The sequence below is a fragment of the Gekko japonicus genome, unplaced genomic scaffold (assembly GCF_001447785.1).
Source record: "Gekko japonicus isolate JY-2015 unplaced genomic scaffold, Gekko_japonicus_V1.1 scaffold2385, whole genome shotgun sequence".
Lineage (NCBI taxonomy): Eukaryota > Metazoa > Chordata > Lepidosauria > Squamata > Gekkonidae > Gekko > Gekko japonicus.
This window is the reverse complement of record NW_015176523.1, coordinates 187,146-205,079: the sequence shown is the minus strand read 5'-3', so window position 1 is coordinate 205,079 and position 17,934 is coordinate 187,146.

The window sequence follows — 17,934 nt, the reverse complement described above, 5'->3', positions numbered from 1 at the left end:
AAACTCACTCCCATAGGGATCAAACAATTATACCCCAATTCCAGTCACAAATTAGATGTGACCATCAGCCAATTGCGAGTGGGCATGGGTGTGCCCAATTGTTGGTTGTCATAGATGCGTGTGGGGATAGGCTATAAGTTTGGGACCCCGCCTGCAGTCATCTGACCCAAACTCCAGCTACTTCATTGTATACGTGACTGGTTGCAAGTGGGCCAGAAAGTGTAGCCATGAGGTCTGGCGTTTGGCATGAAAATGTGAACGAATGTGGGTTTATGGCATGGCTATTGAGGCCATGTGGCCTCACCATTTGGCTTGCAACAGGAAACAAGACACAGCGTGTTATCAAAAGACATCACAGGAGAAGGCATGTGAATATAGAAGCAATATTTCTATACAGATGTCACTTTCTGGGCAGAGAAGACAGGATGTCCTTATCAGTTACTTTATCCTTACTGTCATACAATGTTTCAGCTGTTAGCCAGGAGATATGCTTGCAGTATTGTGAACAACAAGACACATCAGTTTTGCTTCAACTTAAGGAGGGTTTCTTATTTAGCTCTCTGACCCAGAAGCTGCTTTGAGTTCTCAGACCTGTTTCTGAGGAGCTCTCCAGTGCCACTGGGCTCTTTTCTTAAGCAAGGTACACAGAGGCCAGAGAAGTGTTGACGTTAGGTAAAAACTTACTATAATAATTAAGCAATCCTAAATATGCTTTCAGCTCAGAAACATTCTTCAGTCGGGGAGCTTTCTGAATCGCTTGGATTTTATCCATCACAAGGTGCAGCTCTTGAGCATCCACTTTATAGCCTAAATAGATCACCTCTAGTTTAAAAAAAGAACGCTGGCTTTTCTTAATGTACAATCCTGCTTCTTTCAGTCTGTTTAAAACTTCAGCCAAATTTCATAAATGGTCATGCATTGTGGTTTCAGTGACTAATATGTCATCTAAGTAAACTTAGGTAAACAATGCTAAAAAGGTCCAAAAGGTAAACAATGCTACCTCAATGGACCTTTTTGTGTATTTACTGTAACATAGGCATTGATTCTTCATCCATTGATGTGTATTTTGTGTATTTACTTTAACATAGGCATTGATTCTTGTTGATAGGCATGACTCATGTCTAATTTTGTAAACAGGCGACCTCCTGCTAATGCTGCAAAAAGATCTACTATTTTAGGGATAGGGTATTGTTCCTGCTGTGCTACCCTGTTGACAGTCAGTTTATAATCTCCACACATGCACAAGGAGCCATCTGGTTCTCATATGGGCACAATTGGGGCTGCAAATTCTGAAAACTTTACAGGTTCAATAATACTGGCTTTTAATAATCTTTCCGATTCCATTTCAACTTTTTGTCTCATTGCAAAAGGAACAGGTCTGGGCTTTAAATAATGAGGTGTAGTGTTTGGTTTCACATTTTTCATGCCACTGTACCCTTCATAGCCCCTAACTCTTCCTTGAAAACTTCCTGGTGCATAGATAATACATCTTCAAAAAACAAATCTCCCCTTCAAGTTGAAAACCTTAAACTGTTCTTCAGAGTTTTAACTCAAGTCAGCTAACCATCCCCTTCCAAGTAAGTTGGGGTCACTCCCTGAAACCACAACCATTGGTAATAGTTTTCCTTTATCTTTGTAGGACATGGTGACCAATGAGTAATTAAAGTGTTTCTCCTGCATATGTTCTTAATTGAATTGTACTAGGCTTCAGCAAGGATGCCCCCCCATCCTGCCCTAAAGTCTCAAATTAGGCTTGACGCATAAGAGTTATATTGCAACCTGTGTCCAGTTCAAAGGGCACCTTCTTGTTGTTTACATCCATAGTAATGCAAAGAAGGTCCACCTTAGGAATGTTTGTTACAGTCGGATAGTAAATTGTATATGCTACCTCCTCATCTACACTCACAGAACTTTTCTCTTCCAATCCATACATCCTCTGAGTTGTGGAGCAATGTTTCACATTACTATGTGACAGCACTCTGTGTTTTAGCCCTACATACTCTTCTAATGTGGACAATCTGACCACAATTGTAACATTTTGCATTTCTAAATCTACAGGTTGAGGAGGCATGGAATCCAGCACCATGGTATCTTTTCCTTTTCAGGTTCTCTGACAATTTTCAAAACATGTCCAGGCGTCCCCTGGAGAAGGGCCTTCTCCCCCTGTTGTAGGGCTGGTGCCTGCAAATCTTGTAAAATTTTAGTCACAGATTCCATTGCCAGGGGCAATGTTAACAAAGAATCAAAAGTTAAGGCAAATTCAGATAGCAGTTGGCTTTGTATTTTTTCATCATTTATTCCACAAACGAACTGATCCCTTAACATCTGTGTCAATGCAGCACGATAATTGCAGTTCTGAGAGAGCTTCCTCAGTTCAGCTACAAACTCCCCTATAGATTCCCTGGGCTTTCTGGATTGTGAATTAAATTTAAAACAGTCCACTGTCTCACTAGGAGCAGGGTTAAAGTGGTTCTGCTAAAGATTTACTAACTCTCCAGAAATTTTACCACTGGGTTTTTCAGGTAGTAAGAGATTTCTCTTTAAACTATAAGAGGAAGGTCCCACAGTGCTGAGCAGAATTGCTCTCTTTTTATCCTCATCTGTGACATCATTTACAGTGAAAAAATAAGTGAGAATTTCACAGTATTCCTCCCAAGTTTGTTATTGCAGATCAAATTGTGAAACAGTCCTCACACTGGCAGCCATTTCCTCCCAGCTTCAGGAATACTCACAAAGTGAAAGCACACTCTTCTGCGGTTGTTCCTTTGCCAGGATGCCTTCAGTTTATCCTCGCTGCCGTATGTAGTATGAACAACAGGACACTTGCTTCAACTTAAGAAGGGGTTTTTTTTGTTTATTATTTAGCTCTCTGACCCATTCTCTCCCTGGCTGGGCCTTTTTTCTGTTGGACTTAGGGGTGTGAATTTGGTTTATCAGATTTTAAAAAAAAAATACCCGAAAGTGACCTTACTGGTATTTTCCAGGTATTTTTAAGCCGAATGCAGAGCATGACTCGGCTGGTGAACTCAGAAGGCATATGCTGAGTCGTGCCCCTGCCACCATGCTTGTAGTCTCTTAAAATGCCATCTCCTCCAAGCCCTGCCATGGCGGCAGTGCAACTCAGTGAGTGAACTCAGAAATCATATGCAATGGAGGATGGAGGATGAAAGCAATAGAGGATGGGGGCACCTTCTTTGGGGGACCATAGAATTGGACCCACTGGTCCAATCTTTTTCAAAGTTGGGGTTGTTTTTAGGAGTAGCACCAGCAGCTATGCTACAAGATTGGTGCCTCTACCCCAAAGAAAGACCCCCAGAGCCCCAGATACCCCCAGATTGATTTTGGGCTTCCTTAAAAATTCCGGAATCCCAATGCCATACCAATATTGGGATTTGGGAATGTCACAGAATACCAATATTTTTGGGGTTCAATATACACCCCTAGGACTCTCAATCAGCTTGCTCAGATACTCACTTGCATACAGGAGCCTTGCAGGGGCAAAATTAAAGGATATGCAAAGCAGAAACTCATCCCTAGAGGCTGTTTGTATACATTACAACAATGCAAGTGGCTGGAAGGAAGGCAATCTGTATGAAGAATATAAAACAAAAGTTCAGTGGCACCTTAAAGACTAAGAGCATTCATTTCAGTATGAACTTTCGTGATTCACTGCTTGCTTCTTCAGATACGTATGGAAATCAAAGAATCCTTATGGGGCAAGTCACAAGGGCAGGAGGGAAAGTTAAGGCAGAGGATTAATTCTGTCATGAGTCTTTCAAGTGTAGATTCACTGTGTGGAGGAAATGAAGGTAGAGAGGCAAATGATACCCTTCCTAGCAATTGTGGTTTGGCCACCAATATATCAATTGTAGTCCTACTTGATTTTAATTTACTTGTATGTGTTTTTCATTGTTTTAATGAATGTTGTAACCTGCCTTAGACAAATTTTGTTGAGAGTGTGGGATATAATGTATTAATTTTCTAATACACAATTTTCTTCTTTTTGAGTGGCATTTCTGATCCGTTAGCCAACTGTTTTGATTCTAGCTCCTTGTCAGTGTTAGTGTTTGGAGATCTTTAAATGCTTAGTGATTGAACCAAAGCTGGGTGAACCGTTTTTTTTTTTTAAATAACCTACTAAGCTCTGGATTTCATCTGTAAAGAAATATAAGCATCTTTAGAATGGTCCCCACTTCCAAATTCTACCTCTTTTTTCAAGCAAACTTTAAAACTTCCACAACATTAGGAGGCTGGGCACCAGCTTCATCCTCATCACATTTCCCCTAAAATTTTTGCCTTTAGTAATTGATTTTAAGGTACTTTGATCTCATTCTGATCTCATTCTGATCTCATTCTCCAGGCTATGAATTCCAAAGGAGACAAATTCTTTTGTACCCTAGTAAGTTCTGCTTCTCTTTTTTCCCCTTTCATAGTCTTTTTTTGAGCTTTGTTAATTATCTTAAGATGGACAACTGTTCTTAGATTGTTCTAAAATATATCAGATTTTTTTTTAATAATATGGTCTTTGTTCCAATTTATTTATTTGTAAAGGGTGTCTGAGTAACCATAACTCCTCCTGCTTCCTTTGGGACCTGGTGCATATGTTTGCCCTGCCATTGTTATTCACAAAACATCATTGTTTAAAAGCAATCACTGAGATATTAATCAAGGCAAACTCAATTGAACTGCCTATAAAGAATTAGGCTCAGACAATTGAGTTATTGTAGTGATTAAAATGGCCGTCAACCTGATAGTTATCTTTCATGAGCTGCTGATATTTTTAGTTAGCGTTTGATTACAGGCATCTCTGCTGCTGCCCAGAAAAGCATCAATATGTTATCTTAATCGCAGTTTCTAGCCACCTATATTTTTTAAGGGTATTGATAGCCAACACTTGCTTAATTGAGGCTTCAGGTGGGAAAAATGCTTCAGTAAACAGGCACATCCTAAAACAGTACCAAATTCGTTTTCCAGGCCTCACTAAACTCAATAGTGAAAGGGGCTGTTAGATAACCATTTCTTTCCCATGTGATAACAGAAGGAAGGGGAGGGGGAAAGAGCCTCTTCAGTATCCAGGCTTGGCAGCAATTGTGGTGCTTTGTGCTATGGCTGCTGTGCTTCCAATGTTCATCCTGCAAGACTGTTACATGCAGTAGTGACCACTGTGGGGAGACTTGCACTGTGACAGAAGCCATGACACCTTACTAGGACAAGAGCATCACCTAGAGCAGAGGCGTCAAACTCTTTTGTTATGAGGGCTGAATCTGACATAAATGTCACTTTGTTGGGCCGAACCATGTGTGTCATAAAATGTAATGGCAGGTGCTGGAGCTATAAACTGTAAGGACAGCAGCTGGTAAGCTCCGAGTTGGTGTATCCTCAACTGCAAGCCTTCATGTGTTGGGAGGGAGGTGCAAAGGAAAACCTCCATGGGTGAACTGGACAACCAGCGGTGTAGCACTGGGCAGACACTCCTACACTGCTTGACTTCTGCAGACAAAGTTGTTCTGCCATGCCGAAGCCACAATTGGGGTGGCTCTGCCCACTCCCCCCGGAGCAGTCTCCTGTTTCCTCCCTTGCACTAGATGCTTGCGTGCCACATAAAAGCCCTGAAAGGGCCAGATCCAGCCCCCGGGCCTTATGTTTGACACCCCTGACCTAGAGTGTCTGGGATCTTGGACCCCTGGAGGTTTACATTAGAATGACTCATTCACTTCCATTCCACATTGGACCATCCTGGCAGACTTAATTCCTTTTGGACAAAGGACAATCTGGTTTGGACCAGACCACCTATTGTTGTGGAAGTTCAGTGACATTACCAGGTGCTTGATGGACTATATTTTGTATGGCTCTGACTGGTAACAGTAGTCTCTGACATCAGAGACGGAGGTTTGCATGTTGTTGTTGTTGTTCAGTCGCACAGTCGAGTCCGACTCTTTGCGACCCCATGGACCAGCTCCTGCCTGACCTTCCAGTCTTCCGTCGTCCTCTGAAGTTGGCTCAATTTCATGTTCGTTGCATCTATGACACTGTCTAACCATCTCATCCTTTGCCGTCCCCATCTTCTTTGACCTTCAATCTTTCCCAGCATCAGGGTCTTCTCCAGTGAGTGCTCCCTTCTCATTTGGTGGCCAAAGTATTTGAGCTTCAGTTTCATTATCTGGCCTTCCAGGGAACAGTCAGGGTTGATTTCTTTGAGGATTGACTGATTTGTTCTTCTTGCAGTCCAAGGGACTCTCAAGAGTCTTCTCCAGCACCATAGTTCAAAAGAATCTATTCTTCAGCGCTCTGTCTTCCTTATAGTCCAACTCTCGCAGCCATACATGACTACTGGGAATACCATTGCTTTGACCATGCGGACTTTTGTTGGCAGGGTGATGTCTCTACTTTTTATCATGCTGTTTAGGTTCACCATCGCTTTCCTCCCAAGGAGCAGGCGTCTTTTAATTTCATGGCTGCTGTCACAGTCTGCGGTGATCTAGGGTCCCAGGAACGTGAAGTCTGTCACTACTTCCACGACTTCCCCTTCTATTTGCCAAGGAGTGAAGGGGCCGGATGCCATGATCTTAGTTTTTTTGATGTTGAGCTTCAAGCCCACTTTTGCACTCTCCTCTTTTACTCTGTGCAAGAGGCTCTTAAGGTCCTCTTCACTTTCTGCCATTAGAGTGGTATCGTCTGCATATCTGAGGTTGTTGATCTTTTCCCCAGCAATCTTAATTCCCGCTTGTGATTCATCTAGGCCAGCATTTCGCATGATGTACTCTGCATATATATTAAATAAGCAAGGTGACAATATACATCCTTTTCCTATGCTAAACCAATCAGTTGTTCCATATCCGGTTCTAACTGTCGCTTCTTGACCCTTATACAGGTTTCTCAAGAGACATGTGAGGTGGTCTGGTACTCCCATCTCTTTAAGGACCTGCCATGGGACTTGTTTGCATGGGACTTGCTAAATCAGTTTAATACTTATGTGTTAACTATGAAAAATCAAATCTAATGTTTTTTCCTAAGGACAAGTTTGTGCACCCTGTGACATGGTTGATTGATGCCCAGCCTCTTGAACAAGTCTGTTCATTCCATTACCTGGACTTTCAATTTCATTCCTCTCCTTCCTGAAACCTGCATGCAAGTGAGCTTCAGCCAGTACCAGAACTAACCTTGCAGCTATTCAGAGGTTCTTGTTTTTTCTTTGGTGGATATTGCATTCCCTTGGCCTTACAAGAAGAAGAAGAAGAAGAGATTGGATTTATACCCCGCCCTTCGCTACCCAAGGGAGTCTCAGAGTGGCTTACAAACTCCTTTCCCTTTCCCTTCCCACGACAGACACCCTGTGAAGTAGGTGGGGCTGAGAGAGCTCTGACAGAAACTGCTCTTTTTCAAGGACAGCTCTTATCAGAAGCTACTGTAACATGCAAAAGTATTTAAAGGGAAAGTCATGGTCCATCTGCTATACAGACCCCAATTTAGATTCAAATTCTTAACCTTCTGTTGAATGCTTTCCTACGTGTTCATTTTGAGCACCTAGGTGGATAGCCTCATATGCACTGCAACTAGAGGTGGGCATGAAGCAAATTTCAACCGTTTCCCCCTTCCTACTGTAACATGCACAATCATCATTTTACATTTTGATGAACTTATCACTTGTCTCTCAGAAGCCTTTCTTATCTGGGAACATTCAAAAGACAGGTATAACTTTTTCTTTTAGCCCCTTTTTATGTCTGGCTTGTGCATTACACAACTTCAGTTAAAGAATCTGCTTTTTGGATTGGTGTGATTTAATATCTAGAAGTTTTGCATTGATTTATAAAGACTTTAAAAGCCTGAAATTGATCATCTTCGGCTGGCATTTAGATGCTCATTATTAGTAATGTTGACTTTAGCAGTATGTTTGAAAGTTCCTGTAATTTTTTTTTTTAAATAACAGCTTATATCCTACCACTCTTCTCAACAAGGTTCAAAGCCTTCCTCCAGCCAGTGAGGTCTTCCTCTGCTGGATGTTGTTCTTCAAACTATGCCAAAGGGTAGGATACGAGCCAACAATTTTGGGGCGTGTGATTTTCGTCTTTTGTTTGAAATAACAAGAAGCCTCGAAAAGAAGGGTGAATTCTGTGTAGTTTATAATAAGAATAACTTTCCACACCACTCCCCCCCCAAGTGCTTGTTTCACAATGTGAAATGGTTGTGTGAATTTGGCATTGAATAAATAGATGAGGGACAGATGGCTAAGAATCCTGTTGTGGTTTTCTCTCCACTTTCTCAGTCAAGATCTGGCTTATCTTGTGAATAAAAAGAAATTAGATACTGAATTAATTTATTTCGGAATACCAATGATACTCTTAGGCTGTGCCATGGAAGGACAGATGAGTACTTTGTATGTTAGCAAACATCTTTCACATGTGATCTGTGAGATCTTCAGAACAGGACTACTAGGGAAACTAGTTTCCATCCTTGGATATCTCTTGTAACACTAAGACATGTCTGGGTGAGCAAATATTCTTAGGAGAGAATCAGTTGGTGGGAGGTGCTTAACTCTTTCCTTGTGGCTGACTCTCCTCTGTGCATTTCCCTAAATGGGGTATATAGGAATTTCTGCTCTGAAATTAAAACAGCTGAATGAAAAAAAACTGCTCTGAGGGAGAATTCAACACCTCTCCTGCCTACTCCCTTAAGGAGTATGAAGTCCAGCTTGGGGGGATTTCTGAGCATAATGTTTTCTACGTTGCCCCTTTGGGTGGGCCTACCTCTTAGCTTCTTAGAAGCAACGGACATGAAGTTGAGCAAACTTCAGAGGACGGCGGAAGACCGGAAGGCCTGGCGTGATCTGGTCCATGAGGTCGCGAAGAGTCGGACTCAACTGTGTGACTGAACAACAACAACAACAAACCTCTTAGCTTCATCCCCCTCATTTATCCTCTTTCTCTGGGCCTAACTCTCCCACTGATGGAGAAAGTTAAGTAATGGTAGTAGCTGTTCCTTCTTATTCCTGTCACCGCTCACGTGCTTGCAAATACAGGAGACTGGGAAACAACCGGAAGGAAGAAAAACAACAAGACTAAGGAACTCCAGACCAACACCACGTAACTCTGAATCCAGGGAATGGATGATCCATGCATAAGGGTGGCCTGTCTACTAGGTGATTGCCTTGGCTCCCAGAGGCTGAGGGTGCTAGGGGCATCCAAACCAGGCATCCTTGCATTGTCCCTGGCCCTAGTGCTGCTCTCTGGGTTGCCTGGCTCCAGGCACATGTGACTGCTGGCTGGCTGGCCACCAACTCAGGGTGTAACTGCCGCTGGCCAGCCAGTTAGTGGCCCAGTTGCTCACATGCTGGCTGGCAGCTCCAGGTGTATGGACACCAGCAGGCTGGCCAGCCAGCAGCTTGAGTGCTCGCCTGGCCAGCTGGCATCTCAGAGTGCACATGTCTACAGCTCGTTGGATGCTCAGGGTGTGTACTTGCCTATTGGCTGGTGGCTCAAAGCCCATGTGTACCCAGCCTGGCTGACGTGTACCCAGCCTGGCCCAGCCAGCAGGGAGAGAGGGGTGCCTGGCTTGGCCAGTGGGGGTGCCAGCTCAGCCAGTCCAGGGCTCCCAAAGTCTGTGGGTGAGCCCTGGACATGCAGACATAGAAATGCAAGCATTCTCTTTTTGCTGTCACACAAAGAGTCACTAAGAGCCAGTTTGGTGTAGTGGTTAGGTGCACGGACTCTAATCTGGGAGAACCAGGTTTGATTTCCCACATCTCCACTTGCACCTGCTGGATGACCTTGGACAAGCCATAGTTCTGGCACAGCTGTTCTTGAAAAAAGAGCAGTTTCTGTCAGAGCTCTCTCAGCCCCACCTACCTCACAGGGTGTCTGTTGTGGGGAGGGGAAGGGAAGAAGAAGAAGAGGAAGAGAAGAGATTGGATTTATACCCCACCCTTCACTACCCAAAGGTGTCTCAGAGCGGCTTACAAACTCCTTTCCCTTCCCCTCCCCACAACAGACACCCTGTGAGGTAGGTGAGGCTGAGAGAACTCTTGACACAAACTGCTCTTTTTTCAAGCACGGCTGTGCCAGAATTATGGCTTGCCCAAGGTCATCCAGCCAGGTGCAAGTGGAGGAGTGGGGAATCAGACCCAGTTCTCCCAGATTAGAGTCCGCGCACTTAACCACTACACCAAACTGGAAAGGGAAAGTGTGTAAGCTGCTCTGAGACTCCTTTGGGTAATGAAGGGTGGGGTATAAATCCAATCTCCTCCTCTCCTCCTCCTCCCTCCTCCTCTAACATTTGGTCTGAATTCTTCCAAGGGGCTGCAAATGATAAGTGAGGTGATGGGGTCCACGACCCGCCAACAGGTCTTATGCTGTGCAGTCCCCTGTAATAGATTCATGAAGGAAAGATTCACATCACATACAGAAAATCCCCATTCCATTCACCAGCAAGAGCAGGTGACTTGCTGTTGTTGTTCAGTCGCACGGTCGAGTTCGACTCTTCACGACCCCATGGACCACATGACGCCAGGCCCTCCTGGCTTTCGTCATGGTCCGGAGTCTGCTTAATTTCATATTTGTTGCATTGATAACACTGTCTAACCATCTCATCCTTTGCCATCCCCTTCTTCTTTGACCTTCAATCTTTCCCAGCATCAGGGTCTTCTCCACTGAGTGCTCCCTTCTCATTTGGTGGCCAAAGTATTTGAGTTTCAGCTTCAGGATCTGGCCTTCCAGGGAACAGTCAGGGTTGATCTTTTAGGATTGACTGATTTAATCTCCTTGCAGTCCAGGGGACTCTCGTCTTCCCCAGCAGTCGGCAGGGCTGAGCAAAACCTTTTTCTTGAGGGTACTGAAGAGCCACTATTATTCTAGATTGGTTTTAAATGGATATAAGTTGCTTTAGAGTCAAATTTTGTTAGAAACGGGACTAAAATACAATAAATAAAAATAATAAGTACAGTAAATGATACTGTACCAGAGGCCTCTGTAAGAGGCAGGTTCATATATCCATTTTAATGTTGCTTTTATTACCTTTGGTCGTATTACTGCTCTTTATCTTGCTTCGCTTTGATATCTCTATCAACTGTGCACAGAACGCAGCATATAACTCTGATACTGTTCCAACTATATTGGTTGCTTCTTTTCTTTCTGGGACCAACTCAAACTGTCAGTGTTCACACTTAAACCCTTAAGGCATCTGGGAAGAAGCTCTCTGGAGGACTACTACATGTATGTACCTCATTTCTCGGATCAAACTGGGCCCAGGGAATGGGCCCAGTTATTCATTATGAGTTGGGATGCGCAATGAGATAATTGTGTAATGCTCTTCCCTTGTCTCATTTGTCATTGGGCAGTGACAACTTGGCTCTTTGGGGCAGCCCTTGGTTCCTATCTGTGTTGACAGTAGGGTTGTTTGAGGCTGGCAACTGGTGGGAGACTTACCATCATGGGGGTCTCCCAGTGATGTGGTGATGTTACTTCCAGTGTGACCCGAAAATGATGCCATTGCATAGGGATGATGGTCTAGCATTGACCCCATATTCTATGGCTTAACCATAGAGTTTTGGGAGAATGCTATGGCATCTAGCCAGAAGTGATGTCAGTATGATGCCAACCCCTCGTTTACCCCTTCTGCTCAGTTGAACAGCAGTGGGAAGAGCCAGGAGGGAGGCTGCCATAGTGAGAGACCTGGCCTCCCTAACTGACAGAGTTTTCCTCTGGGATCTGATGATCAGTGAGTTAATGCTGGCATTATGTGGGCATTTATTTTGTGTAGTTAGTTTGAATGAAGATGGGCCATTGAGAATTTTAGTACCCTGTGTTATTCTGTGAGAAAGCCAAAAGCATGTGTGATGTAGAGTAGAAATGCTTTCTTTGTGAATCTTTCAAGATACATTCTCACCCTTATCGACCTTACAGGGTTGCTGTGAGGTTAGAATGGAAGAGAGAAGAACAATGTAAGCCTGTTTGGGTCTTTATTGGGTAGAAAACTGAGGAATAAATAAAGTAAATGCATAAATAAGATGCAGTTATTTATGGAAGCGTAGGGGTGACAGTGAGATTCTCTGTGGCCATAAAAGATGGCTCTTTGAACAGAAAGTTTCCTATAACAAATAATTTCAAGTTTCAGGAGGGCTGAAATTAACTCTGTTTATATCCTTTGTGATTTATGAACCCTTTCTACTTTGGCTCTCTCTTTCCATACCAGCTAGTATGTAACAACAATTACCACCCACCTTTTAATAAGTGCTCCACCCAGGCCAGAGAAGAATGAAGCTATGCACAAATCCATCTTTCTAGAGAACCAGGGGAGTCACAACTCCACAATGCTATTGTTGCAATATTTCCCATCCAGTGCCGGCACAAGCTTAATGGGGGAAACGGAAACTTCCTGAGGCCTAATTTACACAACCTACTTACTAACTGTAACCTGCTTTCCCTGGTTCCAGGAGGCAGTAAGTGAACTTTCAGTTCTTTACTTTTTTAAAAAGTAAAGTCTTTGTACTTAATGAATGGAATCGTACTTCTCATTTAAATTATTCTTTAATATTTGTTATATTTAATCCTTCAGAGACTCAAAAGTATTACATTTCCATTCACAGGAGATGAAAATCAGTTTTTCTTTTTTTAAATTAAGCAAAGAAATACTCAGTTCTAAGAAAGTAACATTAGGCAGGAGTAGATGTGTAGTGCTCTCCCAACCACTTCCTCCCTTGTGGTACCATTTTTGATGATCCAGACTTCCCAATCGCCTTTTAACCAGAGCCTGCTCTCTATTCATTCACTGACCATGTAAAAATTCTCCAGTACTGATTCCTCCTTGCAAACAGTGATGTGATTGACAGTTGAAATATATCTGTGAAGGGAAAAGCTTTTCTATTAAGTAGCTCTTTGCACACTTAACTCTCAGTTTTGAACCAATGACACCATTTTTTTCAGTGACATGGGTGAAACCATACGGAGACCTCTTTCACACAAATGGTTGGTCTAATGGGGGTGGTGGCGGCTTCCATGTGCCTAGATTTCAAGCAACCCAGCCGCTATTAGCACATATGACTAATTATAACATTAAAAGGAGACAAGTGCAGTCCCCCATTGCAGCATCTCTTCATTTCAACGGGTGTTGTTGTGTAAGAGTCTTGCTCAGGGTCTGTGAGACACCTGGATGGTGTTCAGTAGAGGCTGGGGAATTACATCCTATTTTGATAAAAATATTTATTAGTGCGGCTTCCGGTTTATGAAGCAGCAATGGTGGACGCTCTCCCCGAGCTGTGAGAGAGCGATCCGCACACCAGCGACTTGGAGGGGTGCCACCTCAAGTGACACCCCCACGGAGCCTTTGCGATAGGCTCCAGGCCAGGGGGCTTTTGAGTGGTAGCCTCTTCGATGGCGTAATGCCGGAGAATTGAGGCTTCCCTTCACCCTGATGGTCCAGCCGCAGTGTGGCCCTTGGGCACTAGCTGGTTTGACCGGGACAAGCGCTGGAGATCACAAAGAGGAGATGCGAATGAACTGATAAGCGGTACGAAGGGGGAGAGGGGAGGAAATACGAGTGTGTTTTGAGACACTTACTTGATTTTCGTCATCGTGGGGCGAGTTTTTCAAGCTGTGAAGAAGCGGTAGAAACTGTAAACAAAATGGAGAAAATGGCGGACCAGCAGAGAAAGCTGAAAATGAAACCGTCGGGCAGTCATAGCCCAAAACCAGAAGAGGGAGCAGACGTCATTAAACTGCTAGCGGATATGCTTAAGCCGGTGATGGAACAACTCAATGGTATTAACCAGCAATTGACTGTGATGAATGAGAACGTTGTATCTCAACAGCTCCAGCTGAATGAAATGGAGAAAAAAGTGAACCAGGCAAATGAGAAAATTAAAGAGATAGACACCACAAGCAAGAAATTGAAGAAAAGAATGGGAGAAGTGGAAATGAAGAAGAACGTCCAAGAAAATCGTTTGTTGCAGTTATAGATGGAAAAAGCTAACATGATTCTCAGGTTCCAGGGAGTTCCTGAAGCAGAGCGTGAGGACCTGAGGAAGGTGCTTAGCGAGATCATTGCTCCAGCAATAGACTTAACAGCGGATGAACTTGTAAAAGAAATGGAGCTAGCCTACAGGCATACTCCAATTATATTTTAAAAAATAGCCTGTCTGGAGAAATAGTGGTCAGATTCTCAAGAAGATAAACCAGAGATGCCATCTTAAAAGTGACATCAGGAACTCCACTGAAAATGGGAAATGTAATCATCAAAACGTTAAAAAACATTCCATTTGAAATTTGACAAAAGAGGAAAAACTATAAAGATTTAATTTCTTTCCTTCAAACCAATGGAATATTGTACAGATGGGTGGAGAGTCTAAGGAGGAAGAAACGAAATCTAGTGACTCTGCCACCTCTGGAACGGAAGAGGACTCTGCTACAGAAATGGGTGCGGGTTCCACCAGAGCTGTATACGATTTTAGAGACAGAAAGCCTAAGTGAAGGCAGAAGGACTCGGAAAATGGCCTTTTGAAGTGAAGAACAAGAAGATGATCAGAAAGTTCTCTTAGAACAACTAACATATTAACACATTTGAAGCGGTGATAAACAAGAACTTGACAAGTATATTGTGATATTAACACTTTTGGTACTAACACTCATACTAACAGGGATAAGATCTCCTCCTCTTGGGGTTTTAGCATAGTGTGGTTATCTTTCCTTTATCCCTAGTTGTAGTTCCCTTCCTAATATTTTCTTCGTAGTTCTGTAGTCTATTGCAAAATAAAAAAATATCCTTTCGGGGGTTTAAAAACCCCCAACAGATTTATTAGTAAAGGTAAAGGTTTCCCTTGCTTGAAAGCTAGTTGAATCCGACTCTGCAGAGTGGTGCTCAACTCCATTTCCAGGCTGAAGAGCCAGTGCTGTCCGAGGACATTTCCATGGTCATGTGGCCAGCATGACTAAACACCGAGGCACACGGAATGCTGTTACCTTCCCACTGAAGCAGTACCTATTTATCTACTTGCAATTTCTTGCTTTCGAACTGCTAGGTTGGCAGGAGCTGGGGCCAGAGATGGGAGCTCACTCCGTCCCGCAGCACTAGGTTCTCAAACTGTCGAACTACAGACCTTCCAGTCTGCAGCTCATTGTCTTAACCTCTAAGCCACCATGGCCTTAAACGTATTTATTAACTACAGACCTTCCAGTCCTTGCTCGAAAGCCAGTCGAATCTGACTCTAGGGTTGCGGTGCTCATCTCCATTTCCAAGCCGAAGAGCCAGTGCTGTCTGAAGACGTTTCCGTGGTCATGTGGCCGGCATGACTAAACACCAAGGTGCACGGAACGCTGTTACCTTCCCACTGAAGTGGTACCTATTTATCTACTTGCAATTTCTTGCTTTCGAACTGCTAGGTTGGCAGGAATTTATTAGATAGCATGATATAAAAATAACTTGTTTGACCATGTGTGTTTACGTAGGTCATATATTCTTATTGCTTATAACCTTTCCGTTCCTTTGACAGCTGGCTTATCATTTTCTTCAGTAAAGTGTCTATAATAGTACCTCTGCAGAGAGGATCTATGATTCAATGGCCACCATAAGAAAATAAGATAATGTGTCTTCTTGAAAGCCTGTGGGGCCTAGGAAGAACATGATAAGACTTTCCAATAATATCAACTGGTTTGACTCAAAGTTACTTTTGCTGATGGTCAATGCCATCACATAATGTTTGAAAACAATTACTCTTTTGGGGGTGTGACTTATCTAAATAACCCAGAAAATATTAAAGATCCAATAAATGGATTGCGCTTCAGTAGCAACATATCCTCTTTTGACATTGCCTTGTGAACAGCATGAAGGATTGGAAGCACCTGGGATGTCTTCTAGTTTGTCTCAAGATAAAAATGTCTTGTCTGCTGTTCCCACTAAACAGTCTTCCTGTAGGTACATACACCTATTAATTGCAGAGGGCAGCATCATGAATTCATACACATTTAGTTATTTCATAGATTTTAGACTAGAGTTGCTTGCTAAACATAATTTAAATAACACCATCTGCTAAAGCTGTACCCAACTTTGATGCAGATGTAGCACAGAATTCTTACAGAAAACATAACATGAAATAGTTCAGTCTTTCAGGGAAAATAATTTTATGGCAAGGATCCAAAGAACCATGGAATTAGTTCCACATGTCCACAGGGACCTCAGACTTGTATTTCTTGAACAGCAGAGCAAAACTCTTTTGAAACTGAGGAGAATGTGCGGTTTGAGATATGGCCCTAGGGTCACCCATTCAAAGGAAAATAAGTCAAAGATCCCATTAGATTCAACCAAGACTTTGGCTATGTCTGTAGTAGTTGCTGGGATCCTAGACTGTGTGTTAAATCATATGGATACCAGTGATAATTAAGAACACTCAGCTTTCTGTAAATGACAGCTTTAACTTGCATTCATCTAATTCTTCCCAGTCAAGCATCTATGGAAATAATGTTGGAGGAGCACAGCACATCTTAGAAATCCGAAAGCAAATGTAGATCACTATAGACAGTTTATACCACCAATGTCTTAAATGCAGAACACATTTTTAAGACAATAAGTTTTAAATGGTTGTGCTCCCCTTGGAGTGAATGGAATAGTGGCACAATAGCATATGTCCAAAAGTTTTAGTTGAACTGGGGTTAGGAAGACACCTATCTGAAAAGTATATATCTCTTTAATGAGAGGGGTAAGAATTCTTTAAAATTATAAACAAGTATTCTCGGCTTTGTGCACTCTGTACAAGGAAACATAAAACACATTTGGGGATTACTAGATAATTCAGGGTTCTTAATTCTTTGAGGGCTTGATGCAAGAACCAGTTTGGTGTAGTGGTTAAGTGTGTGGACTCTAATCTGGGAGAACCGGGTTTGATTCCCCACTCCTCCATTTGCAACTGCTGGATGACCTTGGGCAAGCCATAGTTCTGACAAGAGCTGTCCTTGAAAGGGCAGTTATTGAAAGAGCTCTCTCAGCCCCACCTACCTCACAGGGTGTCTGTTGTGGGAAGGGGAAGGGAAAGGAGTTTGTAAACTACTCTGAGACTCTGAGTGAATGGTGGGGTATAAATCCAATCTCCTCCTCCTCCTCCTCCTCCTCCTCTTCTTCTTCCTTATCAACCACAACAAAATGGTCAGAGTTCAATTTTCATCTTCGCCATTGTCAAGAAATACTCTTCTGTTTTTTAAAAAATACACTTTATATTGTTTTTTGTTGTTGCTGCTGTGTGCTCCTGGAAGCAGATGAACATATTGCTGTCAAGACAGACCTCTTCTACCTAAGGGGGGACTGTGTGAACAAGCCAAAGGACTCTTGGCTGCAACACTGCCCTGTGAACATGCCATCCTCCTGGCCTACTTACTCAGAGTAAACAGCTCTGCATTCTTTCCCCAGCTCATTAGCCCTGAGCTGCAAGTAGTAAGTCTGCCAGTCACAATAATGCAACTTAGCTGGTGCTTACTACCAGGGGAATACCTGTCCACTGTATAATAGACCAATACCACCATATTCATTTCACTGAGCCAGTATACAAGCTTTGTTAAAGTGTCAACGTGTCAGAGAAATCAATGGCAATTTTATCAGTGCCTATCTATCTGAAGAGATGCCATTTTAAACTCAAAAACAATTCTGAAGAGTAAACACATTTCACAGGTTTAAAGAGCAGGCTATCTATAAACTGAGTATCGATGTATGAATTGCAATCCGGTATTCAGGCAACCAGGCGTTGCACCTCATACCAGTGCTGAAGACAGTGTCTTTAAATATTCCCACCACTTTCAAACCAGATAATAAAAATGGATATCTGGTTATAATGTTGGGTCTTGGACAGCAAAATATCAATCTTGCCAAGGCAATCACTGGGACACATTCAAAAGTTACTCGTATTGTGTTGCTGGGGGGGAAATGACCTGTTTTATTGCAGGGTCTACTTGCAGTGCAATCCTA